The sequence below is a fragment of the Triturus cristatus genome, chromosome 9 (genome assembly GCF_964204655.1).
Source record: "Triturus cristatus chromosome 9, aTriCri1.1, whole genome shotgun sequence".
Lineage (NCBI taxonomy): Eukaryota > Metazoa > Chordata > Amphibia > Caudata > Salamandridae > Triturus > Triturus cristatus.
Window position 1 is genome coordinate 239,577,707 of NC_140592.1, and position 26,286 is coordinate 239,603,992.

Consider the following 26,286-nt stretch of genomic DNA (forward strand, 5'->3'; position numbering starts at 1 on the left):
TAAAAGTATATCGTCCGCATAGGCAGAAAGTTTCAAATGTTTATCCCCATAGGGAAAACCGGTGATATCTTTATTCTCTCGGATTTTTGTCAAGAAGGGTTCCAATGCTAAAATAAAAAGAAGAGGAGAGAGGGGACACCCCTGTCGTACACCTCTAAAGAGGGGAAACGAAGAGGAGACAAGACCGTTAGCTAATATAAAGGACCTAGGAAAGGAGTATAGTAAAGAGATGTAGGCAAGGAATTTCGGGCCAAAACCAAATCAAACAAGGACTGCAAACATAAATTGCCAGTTAACCCTATCAAATGCTTTCTCGGCGTCTAATGCAATAGCAGCTAAAGAAGATTGGTAGGAGTGAGATTTACTTAGTACATTAAAAAAGAGTCGAGTGTTGTCAGAAAGGTGACGACCCTTAATGAAACCGCATTGTTCCCTACCAATTAATTTAGGTAAAATCTTGTCGAGACGAAGCGCTAAAATGTTTGCAAAAATTTTGTAATCCAGATTGATTAGAGAAATAGGCCTATAGTTTTTACATAAGGTATGGTCCTTATTTTCTTTAGGAAGGAGGCAAATTAATGCTTCCTGAAAGGAGCCCCCAGATTGTTTGGACGATATAAAGAATGAAAATAGCTGATGGAGTTTAGGAACAAGCAAATTGGAGAAATGTAGATAGAATTCTATCGTGAACCCATCTGGCCCAGGAGCCTTGCCTTTTTTAAGCACTTGAATAGATTCCAAAATGTCTTTGGGACCAACAGCCGCTTCCAAAGGGGCAAAATCGATATCTGGAAAGGAAGGGGAAGGGATAAAGGACAAATAGTGATCAATGTCAGTAAACAGAGGAGGAGACTCCGGAGTATAAAGATTTTGATAAAAGTTAGTGAATTCCAGTAGAATATCTTCATCCTTATGAAGAGTGATATTAGATGAAGAAACAATAGATTCGATTCTAGTACGTTCTCTTTTAACTTTAAGATATTTGGCAAGAAGATTACCTGCCTTATTTTGTGCAGAATAATACTTGGCACTGGATTTAAGTAAAAATAAATTTGCAGATTCTGTGGAGAGCTTATTAAAGGAGAATTTGGCTTTGAGAAGTTTATCCAAATCAGAATGAGACTTAGTTAAGTAATAGGAATGTTCCAATTGCTTAATTTGCAAGTTAATCGATTGTAAGGAGTGAGAGGCGGCACGTTTTTTACGAGAGACAAATGAAATAATGAAGTCTCTAGAAGCAGCTTTAAAAGTGTCCCATAACACCTGAGGGGATATCGTAGGAGACTCATTCTCTGTAAAAAATAGGGATGAAAACTCAAGGAAGGCTGGGGTAAATTTGGGATCTAATAGGAGAGAGTTATTAAACCTCCACCTTCTAGTACCTTTTATGGGAGGGAGTAAATCCAGGCGTAAAGAAACTGGGGCATGATCAGAAATTAGAATAGAACCTATTTCAGAGTGGCGAATATGTTGAGTCAAGGCTTTAGAAATAAAAATGTAATCAATCCGGGATTGGGAAGAATGAACCTGTGAGTAGTACGTGTATTCCCTAAGTGTAGGATGGCAGAGTCTCCAGGAGTCAACAAGAGAACGTTGGGAAATAGTGGAAGTAAATTGAGTGTGCATGGAAGAGGGCAAGAAGTGGCAGTTGGACCTTCGATCTATAATAGGATCCACAATTGTGTTACAATCCCCCCCCAAAATGAGATAGTCATCAGAAGATTGCATCAAAGATGTGAGCATCTGGGGCCAAAATAATTTATCCTGTATGGTAGGAGCATATACATTAAAAATAGTTATAGGGATATTATCAATCAACAAAGATACAGTCACCCACCTACCATCAGAGTCATTGGCTTGGCTTATAACTTCGATATTTAACCGCTTATGACAGAGAATAGCAACCCCATTACGTTTCCCTGAACCAGGAGATGCGAAAACATGACCCACCCAATTACGACGTAATTTGGTAATTTCAGCTTCTTTTATATGAATTTCCTGTAATAACACAATATCCCCCTGTAAACTTGCTAAATGGGATAAAACACGTTGCCGCTTAATGGGAGAACCCAAACCTTTAACATTCCAGGTAAGTATAGTTATCGACATCTAAAAAATATAACTTATATCAAAAAAATTGTGTGAGAATCAAATATGTACAAAGGCAATAAAATACAAAGCATCTTATAAAAACTTGAGAGAAAATGACATTGCTCTTAGAGGAGTAATAATAGAGTAAGGAAGAGAAATAGGAAATAAGAGAAATTCTTGGAGAAAAGAGATTGTAAGCAGAAAGGCATGAAACGAATAAGTTGAGAGTTAGAAATAGGGAAGAAGAGAAACAACAGGGATAGAAAAAGGACCAAAGAAAGGAGCAAACAGAATAAATAATAAGTGGGAAGGGTGAGAAGAAACATGTAGTGCAAAAAATAAAAGTACAAAACGACAGACACAAGTGATGAGGAAATAAGATAACAAGTAGACATACCACAAGAAAGAATGAAGAACGGGGTTGGTGAAGCCACATAAGGAAGACGGGACACTGAAACGGGAGACTCCAGGACAACGGTAAGGAAGGGACATCCGCTAGGCAAGTTGAGGAGAACAAGGAACGACGAAGGACCACAAAAAGTCGCTACCTGATGGAGGAAAGAAGAAGGAACAAATTAATCCGACATAATGGTACAAAAGAAATTAGGGGAGAAACTAAACATCACTAAGGGTGAAACAAACAGATACTACTACAAAACATAAAACCATCATGACTGAGGCACTTCCATGGACTCTGTTCTGCAGCTGTTCAGAAATTGCTGGACTAACATTGGATCCTCATAACTGGTAGTTTTATTATTATGAGTCACTTTAAAGAGACAGGGATGGAATAAACCGTAGCGTGCGTTTATGCTGCGTAGTGCAGGTCTCATCTCCAAGAACTTTTTCCGACGGTCAGCAGTCACCTTAGCATAATTCTGGGCAAAGAAAAGAGTAGAACCATTCCAAGCAATTTTCCCTCGCTGTTTGGCAGCCTGAAGAACTCTGAGTAGATCCGTATACTCCAAAAAGTACAAAATGACTCCTCTCGGCTTAGTAGATGATGAGGGAGAAGAACGGGATAATGTACCTAAGCGATGTGCTCTTTGGATATTTAATGAAGGTGTTTCAGGAAGACCCAAAAGAGTTGGTAAAAAAGATTTGAAAAAAGAAATCGGGTTAGCACCTTCAAGGCCTTCAACTAATCCGTAAATGCGCAGATTATTGCGCCTATTTCGATTTTCCAAATTTTCAATCTGTTGCTTAAGTTGAACAACCTCCTTAGAAAGAAGAGGAACTTGAGCCGTGAGATTTTGAACAGAGTCAACCCGTACTTCTAGGTCTCCAACTCTCTTTTCAGTGAGAGACCAGTTGGCTTCCAGATTGTGAAGTCTGACGTTAGTTTCTTCCATATGCGGCTTGAGAGCGCGAATTTCGTCAAGAAGGAGCTCCATAGATATCGGGGATGAAGAATTGGTGGGAGAGGGTGGGTTAGCTTTTACCCGTTTGCCAGAAGTAGATGGTGACGCAGAAGGTATCTTGGAGCTTTGTTTAGCGCTTAAACGAGGAGTAAGTTATGCAGTAGATTTGGTGCCACCAGAGTCTTTGATGCTATCCTCAGTATGCTCCTGTAAAATATCGAAAGGATTATAGACCTCTAAACTCGCCTCGGTGGAGGGACGAGCAACATTAGAGTTGCCGCGAGGCATGGTGATATTTAAAAAGACACTCAGAGTCCCTTGAAAATAAACCAAGTGAAAACTTGGGAAAAAATGCACAGAAAGTGAAAAAACACCAGTCCAGACAAATATCAAAAATAATGTCCCACAGTAACTGCAAGCAGAGAGGAGATGGCAACGATGGAAGGAACACCAGAAGACCAAATAAAATAAGCGTTGCCCAAAAGAAAGAAAAAGATAATGACAAAAAAGGGTAGCCAACTGTTAACCAGCATCGTCATGTAGCCTCAGGTGGGAAGCAAGGGGTCGATGAAAAAACAAAATGGCGGCCGCGACGGTGAGGGAACAGAAAAAACGTTAAATTAGGCTTGCTAGGCTCACCCTATGAAAAAATAGTGGCAGCATTCCGACGAGCGGCAGTTCCGATTACCGGAACAAGCAAGTCCGACGTTTTTTAGTGAGGAAACATTGCCGGCAGAGGTCGCGGACCCTCACGTCTCGGCGGAGCTCCCGAGAACAGCGGCCATCTTCTGAGGCTCCGAAGCCACGCCCCGATAACTCCACTATAACAGCTATCAGTTTAACATCTTACTAAGAAGAACACAGTTGGACACATTTCCACCATCTCAATAAGAAACTGAAAGCATTTTCTAAGTTTGACTAAACAATTTGAAGCTGGCATAACTGATGTTATCTTAAGAAAATATTTAACCATGTTATTCCACTCTATTTAAAATCTTAGTCTATCCCTGAACCAGTAAGGAAAGGGAAAAGTGCATGGGGAGGAGAGTTAACACAGGAGGTGGCAAGCAAGCTACAGGATCACATTATGCACAAGTCTGATTTGGAATCACTATTAAAAGTATTAATTCTCATCCCTTCGTTTACCTCGGTAGCAAAGTTTTCGGGTCTGCAGATCATTCAGCACCGCAAATGAGTTGTCATTACCATGAAACAATTATTTAACGGACACTTCTTTGCCTTCCGGCTGCCACCAGCAGACCAATCATTGGGAGGCAATTCACACTTCTTTTCATGCCCTCACCTCAGTCGGCCATCCTCGCCACTTCCCAAGGACCTTCTGCATCACCGTCCTCAAAATTGATGCTTCTATCACTTGACTGCTGCTCTACCCAGCACATCACAGGTACATCTTATTACCCAGACTCCCTTCTTTTTCATATATTGCTCTTTATTAGATTTATCAACATACATTATTTTCATGGTATTCCACTGAGAAGCCACATATGAATGAGTTGCTGTCACGCCCCACGCAATACCATACAGTTTAGAAAGAAAAACAAATAGGGTGCGAGGGGGGTCTTATATACACTTTAGAAAATTCATGAAGCACCATACTTCTGCAGCCAATCTCTCAGTCACAAAGCGCAACAGCGCCTAAGGAGTCCGCTATTTCCATGGCACCGCTAGAAATGTGATTAACGAAGTGCATTGACACCTCTATTACTATAAGTTATAACATTTTCACATTCACAGCCACATTATCAATCTCTACGTGGTTTTGTGTCTGACTTGGGAATTAGCGCTAGGAGGATAGTGTCCCAGTTCGTAATGGACATAGCCGTTCTAGCGAAAAATCTTCAGAGGTGGGTCAGATCATCTTCAGCTTCAGCCCATTCCTGACTTCCACTAACCAGGTTGCACCAATTTGCCTAAACTCCCTTGTTGGAGAAATCACATCAGTATGGAGTACACTTACACCAGTCTACATAGTTCCCCTTTCCATTTGCCTTTATTAACCTCTGTTGTGGCTCAACAATTTCTGAGTAGATTTGTCTGAATTGCCCCATAGACAACACCTGTTCACCCTAATGGGTGCCTCCAGTCACTGAAGCCTTTCTGTCCTCACAAATGGTCCCCGTAGCTATACCAGAAACTGTATCTCTGCCCAATCTTAAATAAAGGAGGGTCCTTGACCAAGACCTCAACTAACAAATCGAATCTGTACCTCAAGATGCCCAGACCAGGCCTCTTCTGATACACTGCCAACATTGCCCACTTAAGTATACTCACCCCAGTTCGCAAGCAACTCTGTTGAAGTAGGTCAGGATAAGTTAGTTGTGCTGTACATTTCAATTGATGACATTCTCTTATTATGTCAGCAGGGCCTATAAGCCTGTGTGCCAGAGGGCATTCGGAGCACCCATGGCATAGCTCCAGCTGCAGTTACAGCCCCCTCAATTTGCAGTCTCTTTACCACAATCTAAATCACCCCTATGAATAATGCCTCCATACCTGGTTATACCCTGGTACTCGAGGTGTTTCTTCAGTTTTGCCCTCAGCTCCTCTTCACTATACACAACCAGTCACAGACACATTTAGGCTGTCATCTGTGGCAAAGTCCCATCTCGGGCAGCACTACACAGGTTGGGTGATCTAAGGACACAGGGTTTTATTTATTCTTTTGTCATTTGCGTGTATCCGTGATCTCGCCCTCCTGTTGACCTCTATTTCTACATCTGCACCTGACACTGTAGATAGATCCGAGGGAAGCATTATAGAGGTTCCAGAGCTGGACGCTCCGAGCTTGCTTAGCTTTCCCCTGCCAATAGTAAATTGAAAAGTTTAAAAAACACATTCATACACGCCCATATGCTGCAAAGAGAAGACACAGCCATTAAATACACTTCATTCGACTCTCCAGGGACCGCAGTGCACTTCGTGTGGTAGAAACCTCTTATGACGAAGAACTAGGTCACAGGTTATGCGAGAGGATTGAACTCAGCCGAAACCGCTCCCTGGAAATGGGCTGTGCGGCCCACGAACCCACCCTCAGCGCAAAGGAACCATTTCAGGCTCCAGCCTCTCTGAAGGCAGGGTACAGCCATGAGCACGGAATGAATACGTCAGACGTGTCCGATGCACGTCGCTGCTGCACTTCGCCTGTGAGAGTGTAAATAGGCATGAGTAATTAGGCCGGAGGGAAGTTACTGCTGAAACGCCGCAAGCCGCCGTATGCGTGCATCTCATGTCCGACTCGTGCACATCTCCTGTCCCCCTTCCGAAAAGAAATCAACAGCAATAGGTCTCGCCAAGCGAGCAGCGTATATGCTGCATCGCTAGGCGAGAACTAAAAAAGCAGTAAGAGAAAGATGGGAAAGCAGGGACAAAGGGAAAAATCCGAATGAAGAATAACCTGCACAGGTGAAATAAAGAGACAGGAAGAGCAGAGTGGTAGAAAAAAGAGGCATGATGTAAAATTAAGACTGAGCAGCCTTGTTTGACAATGCAGGCATTTGACAGTGATGTTGGCAGGATCCTAAGAAAAGCTTTGAGCCCGCCACTATTTTTTTAAATTAAACATTGCTCTTCATGCTGACCCTCAATGTTCTTATACAGGCACAGTTTTGTAAAAAAAACTAATAAAATGAATACATAGGCTACAATGGTGTGAAAAAGGTTTTCATGGGCACCAATGAAAGCAAGGAAAATACCAAGAATCAGATTTTCATGAAAAATAGTTGTACTTGTGTTGTAGAGGGACCCTCAAAACCTATAGCCCTCGTGCCACTGGACTAATGAAGGCAAGGGCATTGCGTCAGTGCAGGAAGAGCAGAGGTGTCCAACACAGGCCTTGGAAGGCAGGATTAATTACATATTTTTCTGGATAACTACTATGTAATTGATTTTGCATTTACATGAATTGGATGTAAATTCGTTTGTGCGGATGTCATGAAAATGTGGCCTGGATCCATCCTGTTTCTAACTACAGTGAACCCCTTCATGCCAGGGGTTTTATTTGGTATCCCTATGTTGCTTCTTGCACCCTCTTAGACTGAATGCAAATTCTGCACTTGTACAGATCTCACTCTGATCTTCTAGAATGAAGAACGACTTTACATTTGGCTGACTTGGGTCGCTAGGGATTTGTACCTTTTAAAAGTAAAATTCTAAAGTTGTTGCTTCAGCTGAACACTGAGGTAGGATTTTCTTGCCTTGAAATTCGAGGTTAATTGAGCGTGATTTACATTCTATAATAACAAATGTTAAGTCATAAATAAATTGAACACTATCTTTGAGGCCACGTAATATTAATTTAAAAACGAAGTGACCTTCATGTCCTATTGATGATAAGACCCTAGAATATTTAAATCCAACTTATCCATGTGCCCCGTAAAGAGGAGCATAGCACCAACATTTGAATAAATAAAACAAAATCTGTGCAAATTAAGCCACTCACAGGTGCTGTATACTTAATAAACGAAAAATGCAGTTAAAATAGCTAGATGTAAGCACGTCATTTTGCTTTAGATGGATGTCCCTAATGCAAGTTCCTCTACGCTGTTTCAATCAATCTAAGTTGCAAATACAAGTTTGAGTCACTTTATATGGGATACCATCCACTCTTTTGTAAGGTCCTAAACAGTTTGTCCTATCAGTATCCATGTTTTTGGACTCCACTGTGGTCCAAGGTCTACATATCTCCTACCTCAACCCTACTGCTTCTCTTTATCAAGTAAACCCTAACCTTCCGAACACAGCACACTGTTACTAAGCAGGGAGCTTGCCACAGGCCTTGTTTAAGGCTCTTTTGAAAGGGACTTTGGGCATATTTGTTAATCTTTCACGCAGGGCAGCAAGCGAAGTTGCTGCATTGTGTGAAAGGCAGAGAGCAGAAATGCTACATATTTACAAAGATATGGATCATTACATTTCTTTGAAAAATCACACAAGGAGCGTAATCGCTCCTTCGGTGGCTTTGTAAATATTGCTGAAGCCTTTGCATTGTCTGATAAATATGAGCCGTCATGTTTTTGACTAAAGTACACACTTGTGAATTCTGGTACATGAGAACTGCCTGCTTTTGAAAGGCAGTGTGCTGCTTTTAAAAGTGCACTGGAGAGAAGTGTATATTTCCTTCTGCTGCTGCCATGTTCTGCATTTGTGTTGGCTCTAAGGAAATACACTTATTCATCAGAGACATGCAGGCCCATGTATCACATGTAAACCTTGAATAAAATACCTATGTTTAGCACTTCTTAAGCAAATAAGCAGTTACATGTAATTTTCATCAAAGCAAACTCATTAGAAAATGAAATCAGAATACGCTCCTTAAAAATAAATCCAGCCTCTAGTGAATGCAGGAGCAGCTATCCGAGTGGGCTGAATAGATTTTAACATGCAGTTTAGACCTTTCAACTTCACCCTTGAGTAATCCAGACCTTCTGGCTTCAAAGGCAGCATGAGGCTGTAACCCTGCCCTGCCTTCCTACCAGAATTTAATTTAACGAACTGGCATCACTAGAACAAAGAGGCAGGCAATTGTTACCCAAAATGTGAGCTTCCTTTTGTGGTTCATGCATACAAAGTTAGGCATGACATTTAATTAGCATAAAGGCAACATACTCAATTTGTATGTTTCGCCTGAGACAGTGCGTATGTGCTGCAGGCAGAATCTATTGTAAAAAAACAAAAAAAGTTTAGAGCCCACCTGTTACCTGCCGTTACTTACCATTGGTTGGCTTCCACATCGCTCTCATTTCCTTTCTTTTAATTGGTCAGCACCTCCTGCTCCTTCCTGCTTCCTCCGGGGCCTTCAGTGTTGTCTCTACTGTGGAGCATAACCTAGTACAGATTCCTGCCTGTGGCAGTGTACTTCCTCTAGCTGCAGGCTCCTGCAGGTACTTTAAAAAAAAACTTTTTGACATGCACTCTAGTGCTTGTGCCTGCATCCATCTCACTCACTTGCCCTTCCTTGTTGCTCCCCCCCTCGGTCCACCCTCCTCCTGATGTCCATTGTGTTGCTGCTCCCTCCCTGCCGCACCTCCTTCGTGTTGCTTGTCCCCCCCGCCCATGTTGCTTGTCTTCCACTGTTCTGTGTTGTTGCTCCCCCCCCCCCCTTTTCCGAGCATCTCTGGGTTTCTTGTCCTCCCTGCCCTCCTCCCACTGTCCGTTGTTTGTGTTCCCTGTCTCTTTTCCTCACCTCCTTTATGCTGCTTCCTCTCCATCCTCCTTCTGGTGTCTGTTGTTGCTGCTCCCCCCCCCCAAGCACCTCTTACCAGTTGCTTTCCCCTGCTTTCCATTGTTGCTGCTCCCTCCCTTCTCCCCAGCAATGCCCTTGTGTGACATGCCCCTCATGCTTTTGTTACATAATGCACTGCAGCACAGGCTGCTGTGCAAAATGGATTGAAGGGAAAAAAACGATATGACGTGGTCAACATTTAATACTTGGTTTAAGCTGATTTTGCTTTAAAAGTGCCTATATATTATGTAGAACAGTTAATAGTTGTGTATTTTAGGCACAGAAAACACACCAGTGGAAGATGGTGCCCACAGAACTTTGTGGCAGTTCTGGAACCGGAAGACTTGTCCTGACATGTGAAAAGAAGAAACATTCTGTATACTGTGTCCAGAGGTCAAGCTGAACTGACCTCTAACTGTCAGAGCTAGACCGGCTATCTCCCCAACATTGACACCAGCAGAGGAGTCCTGTTGTTTTCTGCTTGCCTGTTGTGAGGGACACAAGTAATTGTAGACCCATAAGTGCCTTTGTAACCGTGAGGCCACAGAATAGCCACAAATAATGGGTGAACATTGATGAAAATTGTCTGTGCTTACATCCAGTGCCAACGCAATTGGTAGGAGGATGAACAGCTTTTGTGTTGCCCACGGGTGCTGTGGTGTTCCTGGGGTAGTACGGTCATTTGGTTACTAGCCCGGGAATCCCTGACGCCTGAAAACTAAAAGAATCACCGGAAGGTTAAGGGAGGGAGTAATTTTGCGAGTGTGCACCCTCCTGGTAAACATATCGCAAACCATCAGTGTTCTAGGAAATAAGGACTGATCCTGGAAACTACCCTTCAGAACTATGTCAGCTTCACATGTGCACAGAAGAACCACCAAAGGCAGGAGTCCAGACTCATTTTGGAAAGCCCCTAGTTCCTTCTCCCTTAATGAAGTGCAGAGTGTAGCACTTGTTCCACCATCGCTGCTTTACACAAGGAAAATGTCCTTAATCACTCATGTTTTGGTGAAGAAATACAGCAGTGATCAGGGTTCAGTGGGCCCCGGTGCCACTGCATCTGCTGCATTACTGCGAGCTCCTCCCCAGTGGAAGTGTGAGCTTAAATAATGGATTTGTTTTAAGGATAAGCCCAGAAACCAAGGGTGCAACTGACTTCACCTCACCTCCAGCAGCATGTATAAGGATGATGGTTGTGTTCTGGTCCACTCCTGAATAATCTTGGTGCCATGCTGTGATCTAATGGTAAACCACCTTTTTTGGTGTTGCATTTATCACCATTCCAATTTGAAACTGCTTATTAAATGATTGGGGTGGGGTTTTTTTAATACTGAAGAGTCTTTCGTTTTATTTTTGGATTTGGGGGTTTATTTATTAGCCCTTTAGCATTCAAATTGGTTAATAAGACTTCAACTTGTTTCCCTGTTACCAAAGGCAGGGCAGCTGAATGCTTTTCAAATATTTTTACATTTTCCTTTGGTGGCCCTCTTGTTGTGGACTTGTGGCCATATACGTAATTTTCTTTCGACATCCTTTCCACTAGAGCAGGGCCGGGCTTGGAACCCAAAGCAGCCCATGCAAATTTGGTCAGATCAGCCCCCATACAGTGCATATAGCGAGTCAGCAGGTAAGCCTGACCACTACAAAGGGGATTGGGAAGTTCGCCTCTCTTGAAAATGTGGGGGGAAAATGGTGCATGTTACAGCACATTTTTAATTATGAATTCGTTTTTAGAGCACAGTTAGTGGCGACCTTACAGTGCACCAGGATACGACAATCTTGACTGGGGCTCTTCAATGATTTCCTCACTATCACCCTCCAACAGTGCCTCTCAGCTCTCCACAGCCCCTCTCTCACATGTATTTGATTTGTTTTACAGTGCCTCTCATACCAGTGTATGTTGTTGGACCATTTTACATCACACATACTCACAGAGATAATGAATCATGTGTGTATAAATTACTGTATATAAAAACGTTACATTAGACAAAGTGGACTACAAGGTGTAGGATTCACTGTCATCCATACTGGTAGGCACTTTTTAAGAGATCTTGGTCTAGGGAAGCGCATACTCAGGATTCAGAATGTAACTCAGTGGTCAGGGGTGACTTTACTAATAAGAATTTATTTCTACCCAAACCAACTCTTTTTCAGCAAACATTAGGATAATGAAAGACTGGGGAAAAAACATAACATTGTAACCTAGATTACGATTGTAATTAATGAACGGTGACAAAAGGATCTCTGTGACAAAAGCAGTAACCCACTGAGCTATGCCCATAAAATATTATCCTGTGATCTGCATAGTACACTCTCTTTGCAGCAGGCATATTAACCTGCTGCGCTACCTTAGAGGAGCCAAACCTGCCAGTAGACAACACTCTGATTTATGTCCAGCAGGTACGTTAATCACCAGAGTTATCTTGGCACTTGTATTGTTGCCTGAAAATTGTTGGATATACAAAGAACTCTGCAGTGCTTTTAAAACTGCGGCACTGCTACAAAACCGTTCACCACCGTAACAAAAGTGCCCCCTCCCCGCCCCCACCTTTCTAGCCTCCCGGGGAAATGACCGAAGCCCAGTACGGCCAGTCCGACCTTGCCCTAGACTAGAGTGTGCCCACTAGGTTTCTAAAACTGTATTTGTTTATCTTGGGTAGAAGACTGCACATGGTAGCACAAATCTGGCTAATGAAGTAATTGGTCATCACTAGGATTTCCAAATGAACTGGCCTGAGAACACCCTAGCATTAAAATATTAAACAAAGTGATGTATTTCTTGGCAACTCGTTATGAAAAGGGTACTTACATTTTCAGTCGGTGTGTCATTATTGTCTTGCCTCAGCTGCACACTTTGAGGCTAGACTTCACACTTATAATCACTGACACGATCATTTTACGTGGCTGTATTGAATGTCTTTCAGGTGCTCCCCGTTTAATGAACATTTCCGTGTTGCATCAGTCATTTCGTTGTCTGTCAGGGTACAGGATTTAGTTCACTGGATTCAATAATGCTCAGGGCTCGCCAGTCTATTTCTTCGGATTTCCTTTTACTTCATCAATCTGTCCTGTGAAGGATCTCACACCTTCCCCTCCCTACCACGAGATCTCCTCAAACTACTTTTCTCTTCTTCTGTTCTACCTTTTTAAACATACCTACTCTACAAGGCAGGGAGATTCACTATTCCTGCAAAGATAGCTATCAGCTTTTCTTGGACCTTTCCCTATATATGCCTCTTTATGTTACCGCTCGCCGTTATTCCTTTACTCAGGCACCTTCATTTAGTCACTCCCTTTGACCCTCCCGTTCTGCCTTTCTGTCCCACAAAACACTTCAATTAGCTGCCTTCTAGGTGTGGATTAGATCCGACTTCTTCATCATCATTTATTGATATCCTGATTTAGGTCTTTATGTTTATTCCTCTGTTTTCTCTGGCTAAGACTGTTCCACTGAGGCATGAGTGCTTTCCAGAGCTCCTCTTTTAAGTCTTTGGGAACATGTAAATAGAGTGCATGTTTTTCTCATCCTCTGACCTCTCTTCTACCACTACAAGCTAATCAGGTGATCCTTTTCAGGTAGACTGCTTTCCTTACTCTTCTTTATCAGGTGCTTATACCTCCTGCATCCCGACTAGTTTAACTTTTATGCGAAACGGTTGATCATCTGTCTGTATGCCTGGACAATCATCTTTCCTATGTTATTTCAGTTGTGTGTCACAATATCAGCTATAGAAATGGTGTCCTGAACAAATATTGACTCCACTATATTGACAACCACTACATCAAGAAGATAAGCAAATTACGGAAACTGTAGGTTACTATTCTAACTCCACATCTACTTACTTGACAATATAGTGGACGTCAAAAGCGTGGAGCCAATAATCTTGTAGGTCTATTTTAAAACATTAATATTGTACCTCCCCAGGATTATTTCAATTGTCTGGGTCTCTACGCCAGTCTATCATTTCCCTGTTGCCATGTTTGCCTTTCGCTGCCTCTTCCGTGTTTCGTCCAATGTCTTTTTCTAATTGAGCTCACTGGGTCCATCAACATCGTTATTGGAGTCTTTCTGGATCCATCTACATTGAGCACCATCCTTTAGCGCTACTTTATCCTCTCACCTGACAAAATCATCTTTGACCACAAAGTCCTATTGGCAGGGTTGACATATCTGCTCCTGTACTCATTGGAAAGTCCCAGATACAGGCTGAGTCTTGGGTTCCAATTCCTATCAAAATAATAGAGAGATTAGATACTCACTCTCTAACAATGGCCACTGCTCTTGATGTGTGTCTGATCGACTATCTTTTAAAACGTGAATATACAGTATGCCATCTCTTTCCCTCAAATTCATCCTCTCTCGCATAGAAGGCAGCCACCCTGTGTACCTACGGGTCAGTAGGATAATACTGGTGCGCACCCTTGGATGATTAACTCTACTCTACCGTTTACAGTCTCTTTACAATGTAACATAAGAGCAGTACATGCTAAATGATGCTAAGGATGGTGAAGAAAAACTATAAAGAGCATTATCACCCAATAAGGGCATCTCTGTTCTGATAGATAACAGACAAGCAGGAAAGGGGTCAGTGCATAATTTGTTAACTATAAGTGCCTGGGCCCTCGTCAGAAGGCCACTGCAGCTTGCACCACCCATTACCCCTGCCAGCACTGCAAATGACAGTACAAACACATGTAATAACCACGCACTCCTACAAGTATAACAATTGGACCCCAAATCTATAGGCAGAGCAGAAGTGGAGGAGCATACCAGGAAATAAAAAGAGCGTCCTCCGGCTTGGGCGAAGTGAAATTTAGTAATGATGGTCAGTCTCTGATAGGAGTATCGGAGAAATCTGAAATTCCTGTAGTGAACTAATTGAGATTGATGATAATCAGAACTAGAGCTATGAAAGGCCTGTTAGACCAGGCAAAGAGGCTTAAACTTGTTTCTGCTGGGAACTAAAGCCAGTGCAATGAGGGTAGTGAGCAGATAAATGGGAACCAACTGGAAGTTTGAAGATAGCCCAGATTACATGTCCTGTATCCTGGACAGCCTATCTAGCGTAGCAACGGTAAGATCAAGATAAAGGGAACTGCAGTAGTCAAGCCAAGAAAGAATGACCACTTGAATAACAATTAGCTGAACAGAGAGCTGGAGGAAAGGTAAGAGTCTGTGACGCAACCATAATTGATGAAAGCACAAGGAAGAGACTTTAGCAATCTGAAAAGACAGGGACAGCCATGGATCTAAATGAAGGCTAAGATTAATGACTGCTCGGGCCAGAAGGGGAGCAGGAGCAAGTTTATATGGCCAGCAGTCATCAGTCAAATTTTCTGGTGGGTCAGAACAGTCCCATGACTTTCCTACTTATATGTGAGGCTATTGCCCTCTAGGGCGTAGCTCAACGTTTTCTAGGTCTGGGTACTAGTTATTTTGAGTGTCTACCTGTATGGTCATCCATCCATCTTCTCTTCTCTGAATAATCTGTATTTGACACACACCTCACAAGACAGATGTGGGTTTCCCACAATCCTTTTTGCTGTATTGTAAATGACATGTTATGCTTTTACAATGAGCAAGCAAGGCTAGTGATCATCAAAGGACTATATAATACGTCGAATAGCCCATGTCATATCAAAATATAATGCTTATTCTGGCAGTCGGGCTAAAGAAGTGTACTATCTCAGTTATGTCAGGTGCAAGCCAGAAACAGTGGATTGGAAATATGTACACGGAAGGTGGCATGACGCAAAATGATTGGGCACCCCTGCAGAATGTAATGAGGGGTCTCTGACTCTCCCATATCTCACACAGATATTTATTGGCCTGAATGGGGAACCTGCAGGGTTGGTGGGCCCTTGATAGAGTTAGGGCCCCCCAATGCTGCAGGTGCTTGTGTCACGCCTATGAGAGTGATGGGATTCTGGGGAGCGTGCAGCAGAGAGCACGGCAATTTGAAGGAATCTGTTTTCAAAGAGGGGCAAAAGAACTGGCAGTTGGGATAGTGCCGATCTCTACTCGGACAAAGGGCCTGAGTTGTTTGGCGCATAGGTTGCTCTCTCACAAACTTGATGGATACCCAATCCAATGTCTTGCATGTGCCATTGGAATAATGCATTTTTAATACGTCTGACAGGATATCTGTCCCCCTAGTGATGGAGTAAGCTGTCCGCCAAACTCTAAATCAGGCCCAAACTCCCAGATGTGAGGGATGCCACTGGTTTCTGGACTGGGTTCGGGTTCTGATTAATGAAAGATTTGGGTCTCGATTTGGTTCTCGTCAAGAGTGTCCTTTGGAAATGTGAGTGGTACAGGGGTTGTTTGGGAGGCACCTTTTGAAAACAGACTGAATGGTGAAAAAAAACAGGGCCAATTTTATATGGAGAGATGTTTAAAGATTTTTAGTAACGGACTCATTATCTCTAAATGAGCTAAATAATTTCTTACATTAACACAAGAGGAATTTGGATGTGTGTGCTAAATAAATGGTTTCTAATCCACCGCAGTTGCCCACAACCAGAAGTAGCTGCTCCAGATCAGCACATAGAATCCACAGTTATCTAATTAATTGACAAAAGTAAGCAATCAATTCGATAAGCAGCTCTGTCGTTGTGTCAGATCAGTGCATCAGGTACACGATATACGCCCATTAACCAAGGTACCATAAAGCAGCGCATTAATTCCTACAAGTCAGCACAGTATGTCTTGAAAATAATTTGATTAAAATGGTTTTGCACATTTTAGACCTCGGTGGAGATTCTGAAAACATTTGCGTGATCTTCACCCTGCTTTGTGAGCATAAAGGACTAGAACCTCTTGTATGAACTATTCTGTGTGTAAGAGTCAAAGATAAACACACCCTTGAAGGTACTTCGGACGTGAACAGAATTAAACAGAGAAAAAGATAGCTTGTGGAGGTCACAACCGTAGGAATTTATTTATTCAAAATAAATTGGGTGGATTTAATCAGCTAATTAAATCACTCACACTTACAACATGTGCCCTCACAGAGCTGAGATTGCCTCAGACTAAATCAATAATTAAACTTCTCGCCCAAAGCAATTCGCTGTGGACAATTACATCTACATTTGCTGTTTTTTAAAATTAATATTCATAAATAAATGTCTTGGTGATGCCTGAGCGTGGTACGACATGCTATAGGGTCCCTCCATCTTATGTGACTGCATTCTATGTGTCACCTCTCGCCTGTCATTCTCTTCCTCCTCAACCAGGCTGCCTCAGGTGCATGTCTGTGTATAACTGTTGATTCCTCTGGTACCAACAGTACCTCAACCACTTTTCATTTTATTGTAATCTGTGTTCTTGGAAACGAGAATGAATCATTTGTGTCCTGTTCCCTCTGCCTATTTTGAGTGGGACAAGACTGCAGTGAAGAATTGGAGTAAAATGTTAGTTGAATGACAGGTGAGATATCCAATCACAGAACATCCTCCTCTGATGGTCCCCGTTGTTTAAAGACATTGGTTGCACCCCCCTTTTCAGCGGCACCTGCAGATTGCGTACATAAGGCATTGGAGTGGATGGGCATTTCCAAACTCAAACCTGTGACACCATTCAGAGTTAATGAAAGCTGCTTTGTGCAGTCATTCTAGCCCACAAGGAGTTTGTTCTCTTGAACTATTGCACCCTTACCAAATATGCGTCAGGCCTTCCTTCCGTAAACCCTGTGACTAAGACAATCAAACATTCTTACATCGTTCTCTTTAAGTAGACTAGCTTATAATAAGTGTGCTTATCTTGTATGTGTTTGCCTATTTGGCCTTTGTGAAATAATCTCTCATTGATAGGTTTTATGGTCAGCTGCCTAGGTTTCTTGTCTGGTCAGCCCTTTAGCCATTTTGTGAATAAATCAATGAGGGTGTTTTTGCGGATTCTCTTTTCCCACTCAAAATGACAATGACAACCGATCACTCCATTTTCCTGAGCCAGTGCCTTAAAGAGGGGTAGTTCGTAGGCTATTCCTCACACAGTGAACTGGAAAAGCCATGGGGGGGAGGGGGGGGGGGGTTTGGAGTCACTGATTTCACAAAGAGAAGCAGCCTTTATTTACTTTTCAATCACTGCATTGATAAGGCAGTTGTCTTGCAGCTGCCATTTTCCTTCCTCACTGAGTCTATGTGAAGATGCACTTGCCCGGTGATCTGGGCTCACCTCTAGTCCACATACAACCCACTGTAGGTCGCTCGTCGGACCAGGAGACTATACTAAGAGCCTGATAGGCAAAAACATTTACGAGTACGGAAAATAGTACTACAGGAGTACTCTTTGACATACTCCTACATGCCTTTGTGAATCAATCCCGGAGTGCCCAGCTCCATATGAGTAAATGTACCAAAGAGGTCATGGTCCTTTCTATTTGTACCAATTGTATATGAATATTATTTTATTCTTATTCAATGTTTTAGGCCCAATTCAGAAAGGCATGTAAGTATATATACAAAAGTACTACAGAAGTATTGCTCAACACACTCCAAAATACCTTTGTGAACATGCCTCAAAGTATTTACACATTCCATACCTCGCTGTCCTTTTTGACCGGCGAGCAAATGGTATAGAATTCATGCTCGTCTTAAAAATTGGCAAGATACTTATCCTTTGTTTGATGTGAGCAACGTGTGACTAACCTCTGGTAAACAGTGCATTTTATACATACTACCCTAAAGACAACTGCGGAAACCATTTTCTTTCCCTGATTCCTTTAGTAATGATTATTAAACAGCGCATATATGTAGAAAAAAACAAGCTGTGCTCCACCCCAAAACAAAGCGATAAAACCGGCAGAAAAAGTAAACTGAGCAATTTAAGTTTTATGTGTTTCTGAAGACGCTGATTACAAAATGTACTACGTGGCAGCCACATCTGTTCATTAATCTTCATTAAAAAGCGCTTACATTTACTTCCCGCTGGGTTCCAAGCAGAAGGCATCTGAAAAGAATTAAATCTGATGGTTGAATTTGAGAATTTGAAAACTGAAAGGTGCTGGTGTCTGCTGGGTCCCTTTGCATGCGTTTTCTGATCGCCTGTGTTGATTGGCCAAGCTCCCGCCCCTCTGTTCTGTGTGTACGCGGCTGAGAAATCCATATAGTGGGCGGGCAAGAACCCTCTAGGGTGCTACCTCCTGAGGGTTCGTTCTGGTGTTAGTTTTACGTTAATTTCAGCCTTTGATGTCTAAAATATAGGAATTAGTTACATCTGAGCCTCCTGGAGTTAATGGGGTTCCCGTGAGTCAGAGGACTGGCAGCATGAGGAGTGGAGACATATTAGCAGCTGAGATGACAAAGAAACCCTTTTGTAGTCTGCGGTCTGCTTGTGGTGTCATGCAATGCACTTGGGGTAGATCCAGGTCATGAACAAGAGATGAGGCTCAGGTCCAAGCAGGTGCCACAGGTGACCTTCAAGGAGAATCCTGGCATGAGGCCTTAGACTAGGCATGTCAGAGTGTCTCAAAATATTAATATTGTTTGTGAGATACACACTCTTCTGAAATTATGATCAATCTGTTATTATAGGATTAGGGACTCAACCTCTGTGCATGACCAGATTTAATGTGGATATTTCATGTCTTGGCAAAGAGGTTGCAGAAGACTTGGAGACTGATGCGAGGCATCAAAGTAAAACCCTCTACTCTAGTGTAATGGTGGACAGTCGGTGCACTCCAACACAGGCGAGTCAATAGAGTTTGAGATTGGATGAACTGGTATGATCCAAAGTCACACCAAAACATATTTCATATAGTATTGCAACAAATGCAACACTCGGCCAGCCACACAGTACACCATGGCGTAGCATGCTACCTGTCTGAAGATGCGCTTTGGTACCCAACATGATGGTATGACGCATTGTCTAAATACTATAATACAATACCAGACCTCTTGACTCGACTGGGGTGCATCCATTCAGATCTTTGCAGCAGTCCTACATGGAGTCAACAACAGACGTCTATTACTCCCACTTTTTAATGTTTGTTTTCACACATGATCCAACAAATCACTTTAACAGATGTTTCAAACCAGCATAAACTGCCTTGAAAATTAAGGACAAGAGCAGACAGGCACAGTACTGTTCTGTAATTTGTACATGTTTAATTTTGTATAGGGACGGGCAGAACTGTGTCACTACAGATGAACCTCGAAACATTAATTAGTCTATTTTTAATGTTTATTTGGTGCTGCATGTCACTTATGGGCCACCTGAGAGCAATGTGCAGGAACTGGAGCAAGTCAATTTCACAAAGTAAAGGGAATGATGGTTTGCGCTGCATGCTGTCCCATTTTGAAATTGCCTCCGTGACCAAACAAGATGATGCTGCTACCTTAGCATTGAGCAGGCCTGTATGACATCCTTGGGCACCTGACAACTAGTAGGACTCGAGTTCGGTCTTTAGCACATGATGGAGAGGACACAGAAAGCCAGGAGGAGACAGACATGGCCCTCTCCTAGTCAAAGACTGAAAGAAAAAGTTGGTCTGCAGCGCCATTTCAGGTTAGTCTCGGGTCTAAGATGTGCAGATAGAGCATACAATAGAAAAAAACTTTGGACGCGCAGGAATGTCCCACCAAATCCTCTGTATATGGGTGCATGAATGGAGACTAGATTCTGGTTGGGGGGGCTGGATGGCAAGGTTGGATGGCACACTAGAAATGTACACTGTAGGGCACCTTAGAAATGTACACTGTAGGGCAGCCTAGAAATGTACACTGTAGGGCAGCCTAGACATGTACACTGTAGGGCAGCCTAGACATGTACACTGTAGGGCACCCTAGAAATGTAGGGCACCTTAGAATTGTATACTGTAGGGCAGTCTAGACATGCTTGCATTGTCCAGTTTTCGTCCATCAATTGTTTCTTTTGCATATGTCGCCCTAAGTGGGAAGGGTATGCCCAGACGTGGGTCCCGTGCTCACTACACCACAGGATTCAAGCTAACCTGGCTGAAGAAGGGTGATGCCCTGAAACTGGTCCCAGGATGCTTGTTTCCGGTCCAGGGAGGACCTGGCTTGGCAGTTCGGGCTGGACTGTCCCAACAAGGAACAGGGTCAAGACTGATTTGCATATGGCTGGGTCCAAACTGGGGTGGTGTGGTGAGCAAACGAATGATGGATTAAACCCAGCTCCTTATGACTGGGGGTGAATGTTTGCATTGTCCAGCATTCCGTCCATCAATTGTTTCTTCAGCCTAGACATGTACACTGTGAGGCAGCCTAGACATGTACACTGTAGGGCACCTTAGAAATGTACACTGTAGGGCAGCCTAGACATGTACACTGTAGGGCACCTTAGAAATGTACACTGTAGGGCAGCCTAGACATGTACACTGTACGGCACCTTAGAAATGTACACTGTAGGGCAGCCTAGACATGTACACTGTAGGGCAGCCTAGAAATGTACACTGTAGGGCACCATAGAAATGTACACTGTAGGGCAGCCTAGACATGTACGCTGGAGGGCAGTCTAGAAATGTACACTGTAGGGCAGCCTAGACATGTACACTGTAGGGCATCCTAGACATGTACACTGTAGGGTAGCCTAGACATGTACACTGTAGGGCAGCCTAGAAATGTACACTGTAGGGTAGCCTAGACATGTACGCTGGAGGGCAGTCTAGAAATGTACACTCTAGGGCAGCCTAGACATGTACACTGTAGGGCAGCCTAGACATGTACACTGTAGGGCAGCCTAGACATGTACACTGTAGGGCAGCCTAGAAATGTACACTGTAGGGCACCTTAGAAATGTACACTGTAGGGCAGCCTAGACATGTACACTGTAGGGCAGCCTAGAAATGTACACTGTAGGGCACCTTAGAAATGTACACTGTAGGGCAGCCTAGACATGTACACTGTAGGGCAGCCTAGAAATGTACACTGTAGGGCAGCCTAAACATGTACACTGTAGGGCAGCCTAGAAATGTACGCTCTAGGGCAGCTTAGACATGTACACTGTAGGGCAGCCTAGAAATGTACACTGTAGGGCAGCCTAGACATGTACACTGTAGGGCAGCCTAGACATGTACACTGTAGGGCAGCCTAGAAATGTACACTGTAGGGCAGCCTAGACATGTACACTGTAGGGCAGCCTAGAAATGTACACTGTAGGGCACCTTAGAAATGTACACTGTAGGGCAGCCTAGACATGTACACTGTAGGGCAGCCTTGCCGCGTCTTCTGTGCTAAGCGCATGGACCTAAACTTTGAGCTCTCTTTTCCAAGACAGACGTGGTCCTCCGAAGATGGAGATTTATGGACAATTAGCATGACAGCAATGTAGGATTCCTGCTGGAAATACTATTAAACAGAGTGCTCTATTGAAAGGTATCCAATTATTGTTAGTGTCTGAACAATGTTTCGAATTCACAGGCCTGACATTGGATTTAATACCAAAATATTGGATTTGAGCACATAATAGATAGCAGGCTTGTTGTCCACAAGTCCAGATTGTTCGGCGTTTAGCCAGTTGTTGAAAGCTGACAACACCACTAAAATATATCCATTGAATGGATCGCAGCATCCCTCTGTGACTGATGGTTGAATCTTCCACATCAGTACCTGCAGCGCCAGAGACAAAGGTAGCTGTGTCACTCAGCGGCCAGAGTCACTGATAATTTGAGTGGTTCCTGGAGTTCAATGCTCTGCTGTCCCAGTCAATTATGGCCAGGCTGTTCATCAATATTTGATTACATTTCCATTCTCGAGAAGTTCACCACCATCTCACTCCACAACAGAGTGATTGATGGTGCAACCTACCACTACCCTTTCTGCTGCCCTCCAAGACGTCACACGTGAATGTTCTACAAATGTTTGATTTCATTGGCACTGAATGAGAGCAGTGCGGCCTCGTCTGCCGACCATCACAGGTGTGCAGTTAATCAGTGTGTGAAGTAAACAACAATAGAAGGTCTGCTGTGGTCATTGCTTTTCAACAACATGACCTCATCAGCTGCAGTGACTCACAGAGGTGGCCTCACTGGGCGATTAGCTTATTCATGGTGCAAGGTTTGTCTCCTCTGCCCTCACTGAGATGCCACCACGGCAGTACTGGGCCAGTGCAGGCCAATATTCAGAGAGGAAACAGTTGGGCAATAACAATCATTCTCAAGTGTTGGCTGTGCTGACCGGGCTTAATTTGAAAAAGAGTGAGTGCATGGGATCCCAAGTTTTGCTCAGAACCCCGCGGGCTGCACTGTTGAATTTCAGGGTGCCAGGCACCCACAAGGTTCCACTTCAGGCTCAATAATCCACTACCAGACACTCCCTGTCCCTTTATATCACTCTTTCAAGTTCTATTTTATTCCTGCTCTCTCCCATTGTCACAGTTTTTCCGTTTTTTTTCTTTTTCTGCTGCCCTTTTGTGTTTCCCTCTCTCTTGCCTTGGGTCAAACTCTGATGAGGAAAAATAAGTGCCTGTCCCCACAAATTACCGGTGGGTCCCGCCTGCAACCACCGGCTCCAATTAGGCACTGGCTGTACAGAGGCACTATTTTAGATACACTTAAGTTATATTATACCTCTGATATCATGGCCGATGCATTGCTACTTTCAGACTAGTTAGACATCACCCTTTCTATTAAAACGTCACTTCCTCTCCCCTAAAGAGCGAGCTGATTTGGTAATTTGCTTTCCAGCATTTCGTAACACTTCGAGGGCCATTCTAAAACCAACTTATCTTCTCTTGAACTTTATTCTATAAAAAGGAAGCCAACCTGGTGTTATGAATATCATTCTTATTCATTTGCACTTGTGCATTTAATTTTGATGTTTTAGAGGGTGCCTGAGCTTGGTGACATCAAAAGCTGTCGTCTGCAGATTGTAAATTCAAATATCGACAGGGCCAACTCAGCTTTTTATTCATCCAAGTTCGATAAATTAAGTACGATTCATTTGAGTTAAATTAACACATGTTACGCTAAGAGCTACTAACCAATAAAAGTGTCGTAGGAAGCGTTGTATAAAAATTAAATTAATATTAGTTGTATTTTTGCTGGAATGGAATTCCACAGTTTAGTCGAGTCACCAAAGGGGCACGCCCACTCATAGTTTGAGGACTGCAGCCCATGCGTAAGGACCACCAATGTTGTTTTCTGCACTCATGCCCACCATTTTGATGCATCTGTATGCCGTTCTCACTGAACCCCTTAAACGTAAATTCAAAGCAGATGCTAAGTAGAGGCAGTGGCGGCTTCTCCACCAAGGCGGAGGAGTGTCGTCCACTACACTCTGAGCAGTGTAAAAAAAAATATGATAGTAACAGAAGTTATTTCTGTTATTATCAGTTTTCTTTTTTGTATCATCCAGGTTAGGCGGAGCGGGGCTGGGACTCTCATGACGTCCAGGAGGAGGAGTGGTTGCCGCACTCCAAAGTGGGCAAGGCTGCTTGGCAGCCCCTCTCCAGCCGGCCAAACAGTAATGTGCACTTTGCATGTTCCCCACCAGGCTGCATTACACAACCTGGTGGGGAACATGCCCAGCCTCCCATTCCCCGTCTGAGCGCTGAGCCACGGCGTCCAGACCAATCACAATGCTGCATTGCAGTGTTGTGATTGGCTTATGGGAGGGAACCTGCGTGCTCTCTGGTTCCTGCAGGGAGACGACGAGAACAGGTGGCTGAGGGCTCAAGACATGGCGAGCAGGTAAGTGTTTTTGTTTTATTTTGTAACCCCCCCCAGTGACCCCCTCTCGCCCCTCCACTCTCGTTCGCTGCCAGCGAGTAGAGGGCTATGTAATTCTGATTTTCTGCTGATAGTTGTCCAGGATCCACTCAAGACCTTCAATGGATGTACAAGAAACCTACCCTAGATATTTTTCTTTTGCAGGAGAGTCCATTAGAACAATATTGATCGTGCCTTTTCTCCTCCCCTCCTTTCTGGACTGAAGAACTCTGTTGCACTTTACTCAACATGAGACTGCCGGGCTGAAAATGCTTGTCGCTGCCTTTACTTTTTTCAGTGAAAAACATTCAAATAACCTTACCAAAGAATTCCCCAAACACTAGCACCCAATTTACAATAGTTGCCCCATTTCTATTCACAATCCCTAATCAGTAGCCTACTGCCTTGATAAGTGAAGACGCAGCAGGACCAAAAAAACCTCTTTGAAATAACTGCAGATCTGGGTCCGAATGGTTGACCAAGACGGCAAGCCTCACTCATTGTGAGTGAGAGTCACTCATTTGGAGGCTGGGTTCACTTTTCACTCAATGCAGGCTAAATGTCACTCAAGGAGGACTGGTCTAGGACCTGAACTCTAAATGTGTCTGTTTTCATAGTTTGTTTGTGCTCACATCCACTCCTAGGAGCTACAGATGCTTCAGGAAGTGACTCTAACGCTCCTTCCTATAGAACCCTACGTTTACTGGAAGGATCCAGTTTGGACACATCAGAGTGCTTCTCTGTTACCTAATAAAGCCAGTAGACAACTTTAGTAATGGTTTTGTATTATGCTATTCATTTTATATTTTGCTCTGAGTTTTTTTATCATTTCATTAATATTACTTCTACTGTTTTCACTTGAAGTCAACAGCTGTGTTACAATACTTCCTGCGATGTCATTAGATATTCTAATTACTTTTCTCTGATAAGCATTTTAATTCCAGCACTGCTAAGCCATAGGGAAGCTCATGGGTGTTTCAAGAGCACTTCATGCAGGCTGCAATTAGGTAGCTAGTGGGGAATGCAGCATTGTTGGGCAATAAAAGCACATGATTTGTTTGTGCCTATTTATAACATATTTCCACAATGTATATATTAAAATATGGCCTCACTGCATAAAAGCTAAGTTATAGTTTGGTATTTTCGTGGCAAACAGCTAGCGTAGGTGGAAAGTAGGGTATTCTTCATATTTTGAGGGCCACGACTCAGGCACATGACCAGACTTTGGAATGACCCTCAGAACATGACTCTACAGCACCTTCGATGACCAGTGAGCCGGTGACTCTGTTAAGCTCAGCGTGTAACTCAGGACTTGGAGTTCTGCCACGTACACCTTCTAAACTCTGCATCTCGTGCCCTTCTGAACCTTCAAGCACGTCCTTGCGACTGATTATTTTTTCACTAAGGCTTTTTATTTGCCCTTAAATCCATTCACATCAAACGGTCTTTTTTTCCGGCAGGAAGGATCCTGAATCCACTTTGCAGATTTTAGTCAACTTCATCTGCGCAGGCACTGCCAATCCCCAGCTACCAATGCTGAATAATCTCCCCCCCACCACAGCTGCACTGTGCACCCGCTGCTATCTGTCCACAAGCTCCCTGGTGCACCATCGGTCAGCATCCCCACCGTGCAAATTCCAGATTCAGCCAAGGCCCGTGCAGGTAAGAGCGGTGGGGCCGGGGGGTGGGGAACTGTGGGGGGGGGGGGTGATTTCGACAGACGACGATGATGGAAAATTAATTATTTAATTTTTCATCATCTGGCGAAATGCCCTCCCACCCACCGCCCGCCCCCCTTTCCAGCACTTACCTGCACGGGCCGCTGTTGTCCAGCTTTCCTTCTAGCCGCTGGAAGCAAGAACCTTGGAGTCCAGACCTCATGTGCCTGTTTGTGCTGCTGATGCTCATATTATGAATCCTCGTG

At 43.5% G+C, this 26,286-nt stretch overlaps 1 protein-coding gene and 1 long non-coding RNA gene across 5 annotated transcripts in view; one reads left to right on the forward strand and one right to left on the reverse strand.

The window, feature by feature from the left end:
- IQSEC1 (IQ motif and Sec7 domain ArfGEF 1) overlaps window positions 1-26,286 on the forward strand; it is a 787,671-nt gene that overhangs the window by 276,983 nt on the left and 484,402 nt on the right. The window lies entirely within an intron of this gene.
- Window positions 1-26,286, reverse strand: part of LOC146797672 (uncharacterized) — a 118,788-nt gene that overhangs the window by 4,440 nt on the left and 88,062 nt on the right. The window contains exon 2 of the long non-coding RNA XR_014968515.1: window positions 2,489-2,639. This is a non-coding gene — a long non-coding RNA (uncharacterized LOC146797672). The remainder of the gene's footprint in view (window positions 1-2,488; window positions 2,640-26,286) is intronic.